This window comes from Mastigoproctus giganteus, chromosome 4 (genome assembly GCF_048544385.1).
Source record: "Mastigoproctus giganteus isolate SK-2022 chromosome 4, ASM4854438v1, whole genome shotgun sequence".
NCBI classification, from domain to species: domain Eukaryota; kingdom Metazoa; phylum Arthropoda; class Arachnida; order Uropygi; family Thelyphonidae; genus Mastigoproctus; species Mastigoproctus giganteus.
In genome coordinates this window covers 178,790,334-178,797,442 of record NC_143578.1, presented here as the reverse complement: position 1 = coordinate 178,797,442, position 7,109 = coordinate 178,790,334, and positions in this window count along the sequence as shown.

The window sequence follows — 7,109 nt, the reverse complement described above, 5'->3', positions numbered from 1 at the left end:
TATGCTAGGCGAAATATAACTATATTTCAACAGCATGTGGCAGATTAATAGGATTTTACACAGTATAATAATAATAATCAATGATAATGATGGATTCATGATAACTACAGTACGTCAGTGTTTTGTTACAAGGATTTTTTAAAGTAGAATGAATTAGGCGTAGTTATACAGTATTATGAATTGCAGAAAGTAGATATTTATTTAAACAAATGGCTTTCCTGTTCATTTTCCCACCTGCTGCGTAAGTGCGTCAGTATAGTGTGGATATCGGGGAAATCGATCCCAGATGCGAGGAGTTTTGCCAACGTTGAGGTGTTTGTCGTTACGATAAGTAACCAAGGAATCCAGGCAAATGCAGTGTAAAGTATGCTCCTTGTGATGGTAAATGGCTTACCAAGTGCTCTAAGCCAGTAAAGTATCCAGTACCGCCAGCAGCAGAGAAAAGTTTTCACTTTGTGGGCTGGTTCAGGCGACCATATCATAGACGTGAAATTATACAGTGCATTACATTAACTAACTTGGTATATTGTTGCTTTTGCTTGCCCTTATAACAACGTACAAGGTGCCTATAAATTATTCTCCTAATTATGAAGCTCGATCAAAATATTATTGTAATGGGTATCTTAAGATGGTTTGCTACAGCTATCAATGCAACTCGATGATTTTTCTTGAGGTTGGTAGCCTTGTTTCCCAGCAAGCCTTGCGACAGTACAAACATTAATATGGTGACAGTGCAGGAGATACCAAATCTCCAGTGATTGTACAGAGACGTTTTTCAACGGGAATTCCAGAAAGCTCCACCTATGGAACAGTCAATGAGGCGATGGTTGAAACAGTTTCGAGAAACCGGCATTGTGCTACACCAAGAAGGAGCAAGTAAGCCTAGTTTATGTGCAGTTAAAGTTTTGGGAATTCAGAAATGTTTATCCGAAGTCCTACAAAATCTATCCTCGACAAGCCTGCAGCTGCAAATACCGTAAGCAACATTGTACTGGGTGGTTTTCAAGAGATTGAAACCTTATGTTTAAAAATTGCTAATCGTCCAGGAAATTAAACATCACGACAAACCACCACAAGAAGAATTCGTTGTTCATATTCTCAACCGTATAGAAAAGATGAGCACTTATTGAAAAATGTGGCTTTCAGTGATGAAGCGACATTCCACCTGTTCTGGTAAAATAACAGACACAATTGTCGCATATGAAGATCTAAAAATTCCACTCAGTTCGTGAACACGAGCTTGATAGTCCAAAGGTAAACGTGTGGTACGCACTGCCCTTCAATCAGTTGATTTGGGCCATTTTTCTTTCACAAAAAACACTGAACTACGCAAATTACTTATATGCTCGAATTGTACGCTGCACCTCAGCTGAAAGATATGCAGCCACATGTGTTCTATCAGCGAGATGGGGCACCGCCACATTAGAGCTTGAATGTGCTCGATTTCCCCAGTAAAAAATTTCCTAACCGATGGATCGGTCAAGATGGTTCCATTCCTTGACTCCTTGTTTCCCGGATATCACACTATGGATTTCTTTGTGTGCAACTACGTAAAGGACCGAGTATATGCAAAAAAGCTAACAACGTCACAGAGTTAAGACGGAATTGAACAGGCAATGTTACTTCCGTTTCTCAAGAGATGGTTCAAAAAACTTGGAAGGAAATCGGCTACCGTCTTGACATTGTACGTGCTACTAAAGTTGCCCATGTGGAGGTTTACTAAAATAAGATTGTGTGATAAGAAATTCCTTGAATTGTTTTATTAAGAGCAGCAAGCCGTTTTACAATACCGATAAAAATAAAATTTTAATCAAGCTTCATAATCAGGTGAATAATTTATAGACACCCCGTATAATTAATTTTATATGTTAACACTTCATTTTAAAATTGTAACAACAACAACAATGTTTCATTGTTTACATCTCCACCATAAAAAATAAATGAAGATTCATGAGCAGAAAGAACTGTGTTAATTGCAAATGCAGAGTTCTTTGTTGTCATTGTAACTTCGGAATATCTTCTGAGGATGACACTCATTTTGTTTTAATCATTATCAGAGTATGAAGAGTTAAAGACAGTGAGCATCGTGAGGTATAGTAAAAAAAAAATCAATCTGGGAACAATAGCATGGAACGCAAAGGAACTTCTCTGCTGTTTTTCGTAGTTTTCGCCGTGATTTCCGAAAGGTGAGATGCGGTGTCATTATGGAAGAGCTTAATGATAATTACGGTATGTATCAACTCACAGAATTCGTCTTCGCGGAAATGGTGCAATGGGAATGCGATCTCACCGCTAAGCAACTCCCGGCTATGAATAGGAAATGGAGAGGCTATTGTTGTGATAATTACTGCTGGCAGATAGCAACTCCTGCGAGCGCGAGACTTGTGAATTTATAGCGAGGTGCAAGACATTTGTTGATGTCAAACTTAACTCTACCGGTAATGAATACATGGTTACAAGCGTCTTAATTTGTTAATTCATAAATGCCCGGTTTAGCTTTTCCAGTAGTACAAATCTTCTTCCTTATCAAATATAAGAGAATTCATTTGTGGATGTCAGCATCTTATACAACAGTAAAACATTATATTAGCTTACCTAATGCTTTTTTCGTGTTCCTTTACTAAAATTAAATTGAGATGAGAAAGTCGTACTTCAGAGGGACTAAGACTTTTTTTTTTTAAGCGAATTTCCCACAACATCCATTTACAAAATCAGTTTACAGCTGTATTAATTTTTTTTCGTCGCTGACTTTTCCATGCGAATGATTGGTCTTATTAATAATGCAGCCAAATATACCAAACTCTTAGTTTGAGGCGACAGTATGTGCTGTTACTTTATATCGATTTTAAAAGGTAATTTTTCCGAAAAGTATAAAATCAGAAGAAAAAAAATTAATGTGTTAGTTTTTAGACCTAATAAAATGACTTGTTTATATCAATTTACAGAATTCCTAGTCGTAACAGTAAATAAATTCAGATTCACGTGCATCTTTTAGTCATATCAACATATGAAATTCCATTATTGGAGAATCCACGCTGAATTTCTATAATAAGGTCAAGGTTTTGTTATTCAGAAGTGAACGCCATGAAGCTTCAATATATGGTGTCAGTGAAAAACAAGTTTCTTTATAATGGCAGGATAGTGATTATAACTTTTGCGCTATCCGAGAGACTCTATAATAAGGTAAAGAGCAAAAGTTCCAATTATGTCTGTTGACTTATAGAAGTATAAAAAATAAAGTGAAATAGAACAGAGAGCTAGCCAGCAGCAGGAAAATAGAATATGAAACCAAGGAAGATGCTCAGAATAAGTTTGAGCTGTTAGAAAATAAAGTGCTTTGAAACTGAGCCTGGTGTTCCTGACTGAAATCACATATTCAATTCCCCGATACCAGCTAGAAGCTTAGCGAAATCTGAGAGTAGTGATCCATCTCCCCCACATCAGGAAAATCCACCCAACGCGATTGCGAAGCATCCCTCGGTGAGGCCGTGTGCAAATCTCGGAAACGTCGACAACTCTGCCTGCAGAACGTCACAGAAAATGCTAAATTCGAAATAGAGTGACCTCCTACTGATATTGGAAGCAAATCTGAGGCGTGGGGGCTTGCTGGATGCTCGATCCTTCTCATCTTTTTCTTTTGCCTCAGCAAGAAACAGGCCTGCTGCCATGGTGACCATGTATTAAATGTGCTAATTAGCTTCTGTGTGTACCGAATTTTCTCTGTATGAAAATAGAAAATTTGGTACAGAGTGATGTAACTGTAGTCAGTTGGAATATTAAGAGCTGTGCCACCTATAGATGGCGCTATGACAATATAAAAAAAAAAGTACTGTATTGTTTTCTGAAGCCCCTTCCGTTAATTTCACATGTGTTTACTTAATTTAATTGTGTGCATTCTTAACTCTCTCGCCGTGATTACACAAAACTACCAAAAAGAAAGTAAATTTCAAGAATTAAAATGCACCATGTGATTCTTTTATGTTTATAATTTTAAAACACGATGAACTGATGGAAACAAGCCTGCAAGAGAATTGACAAAAGGGGAAAATATTTATTAAAGTAAACAAACGCACAGTCTTCAATTATTTGAAAAGGAGTTATGCAAATTGAGATCGTTATAATTTGTCTTCGTGTATTTATGTTGTTCCCGAAAATAAAAAGAAAAAAATAATAAGCGTGTTGAGAAAGACAGCGCAAAAATTATTTTAGTATGGCTCTTGTCAAACAATCGCATTCACAACGAGTGAACAAACGTGTAAACAGAAAAGCAGATAATTCAGTCAGTGTTGCAAAGGTATAGCCGGGAAAAAAAATATTAATAATTACGGTGGTAGTTAATTTTTTCCTTTAATCAAGTCTGTGTCTTTTCAGTGGAGTATATTAAGCAGCAGAGGGCGCTAATGTAACCTTTTGTGTTCTCTCTACTCTTTCTACAGACCACATAAAGTTTGTAATTCACGAATTCAAATTAAACGTTGGATGTTGAGTTAGTTCTGGTTTTAGTCCTCAAGTAAAAATTTTGATGTACTTTTAAAGGACTGTAGTGCTGGAAACGCCCTGTTTTCCCTATCTCTCTTAAACTCGTGTGTACCTTATTCCGTTTAAAGATCTCATTGTGAGTAATAAACGAAAAGTTGGAAGATCGATCGGATTACGCTATTGTAATTTGTATACTGTATATAGGGTAAGGTGTCTTCATCTCATGAGCTAATTGAGTACACAGTATTAAGAAAACAAAACATTTATTTTACAAGTCACTATTTACAATTACAATATCCTTCTTCATTTAAATTTTTTAATAATTTTCTTCACTTTCTTTCATGAAAACATAAACATCTCTTAATCACAATGCAACTCAATTTATAATCTACAGCAATCATAATCCATCCTCAGGTCTACTTCCATCAACTAACTATCTAAAATACTCTTATGGCACATTTATTATTATAAACAAACAATTTTCTTCTCCCACACAATTTAATCCAATTTAACTACATAACTTAAAACCTTCTATAAAACTGTATGAACTATTCTAGTGCAGTTATTTCTTATGCCTTTTAATTCCTTGTGTTACTACACTACCTCATTCTTTTCACTCATTTTTTATATTACGTCATCTTATAGGCCTGATGTAGCCGCATGAGTGCAGTAGCACACGCTCTTTGAGTGGTCCGGGGTTCAAGGCTGTGACTGCTAAATACGATTAACATTTGTATGGATGATTTATTGTAAATCCACTGAGGTGGTGGTGGTGCCGGAGTTTAAACAAGAGCATTATATATAACATGCATAAAGCCATTAATCATGCTCATTATGAACCTAACTTCGACATCTGATATCCACTCTCCGGTATTTTTAAATTAAACTATCTAGCTATGTTCTTAATTTATTGTTCTGAAAATGCCTGATGTGAGGATTTACATTTTCAGAATCTTCCGTCCACGAATCTTCTTCTCCATCTAACACAAGAAATCTTTATATTGGGACGTTCCTGGAGGATCTCCTAATTATGAGAACGATTCTCCCTAGCGGATTTGCCTTTGCTGGACTGGAATATCATCGGCTGTTCTCTGACCTGCTACCCAGAGTATTTGCATACTTCTCAACTACTCCTTTCTGTTTTTCTGTTCAAGACTACGTTTATCAGATACATCTTCCGTACTCTTAACCACATCTCGATTTACCTTCAGGTCCCCTCTATACTTTATTCTTCAAATCTGCTACTATCCCCACTCGCTCACTTCGCTTTTTGCTTCTCTCTCCTCACAAAAATCTTATATATTTGCCTTTCAATTTCGTATCTCCGCCTCACTAATTAAAATTTACTCCAGTCAAAGTGTATCTCCAAAATTCCTTTTTCCATACGGCAGCAATTTAAATTTATTCAAATAATCCATTCCTACGCAACGGAACTCTTTTACTTGTTTTCCTGCAGGCTTCCCGCTGACAGCGCCTTTCAGGCCGCTACTTTCCGAGGTCCTACCCAAAACACCCTTAAGTGGCGGCATCCTAAAATAGCGATGTACGTTACACATTAAGATGTTCCGCTGCCTCCTTAAGTGCCTACTTTTAAAGTTTTAAAGGTCTCTCTTCATCTTTTGTTAGTTGTTTATTACGAAAACTTAATTTTAATTTTACTTTCTCACACCTACTCATACCGTGTTTCTCTTTATTCTTTTTAAGTACAATACAGCCAAATATATTTTCTCTATGATAAATATAGTAAGATTATATATGTCTTAGAGTTCCAACAATCAGCTATCCGCACATACTTTTCAAATTGTCTCCTTACGTATGTTGTCCAAGAAATAGTAAGGATACTATTAGCATTTTGTTTACTCGGTCCATTTAAAGCTTTCAGTCGGGTCTCTTCCCAGATGTTGCAGTTTATAGAACTGAAGTCTTTCTTGGTAAGAGTACCCCCCTTTCATTAATATCGTTGCTCTTCTCTGCATCCGTTCTAGCAGCTGTACGTCATTCCCCAAATCAGGCCTTCCCCCCAGGACCTGTTGCAGTACTCAAGATGCCACTTAACCATTGCATTATAGAATGGATAATCACCTCTTTATCCCCGCTGGAAAAATTCCTGTATATCAGTAACAAGACTCTGTGAGATGTCCTGGCAGTCTATCTGCACTGCTCGGCTTCTTTTAATATGATTTGATAGATTCCAATAACCCTGGGCTCCTTGTTTACTTTTAGTTGCAACAGTTTTCTCTTCCACTTCCTGCTCAGTTAGAACAAAATCATTCAGCTGCCGGATATAACTTGGTTTACTTCTGGTATTCCCGTTTCTAAAACTTTCTGCACAAAATATCTACTGTTTTTCAGCAATCTGAACATGATCATCAATAGTTATGCCATTCATATCTAGTGGGCCAATGTTGTTCATCCTTTTCCTTCTAGTGTTAACGCAAGTAAAGAATTCTTTGCTACTTTTCTTTGCACTCTTAGCCAAAGACTTCTCTTAATCTGCCTTAGCTTGCCTAACCCCCACCCCCCTTAGTGACTTGATAGAAACTAGTTTGCAACGGGACAAAGAAATCTACAGTAAGTAGAAATCTGTGTCCCGTAATAATTTATAATCATCCCATGCCTTTTTTTCTTCT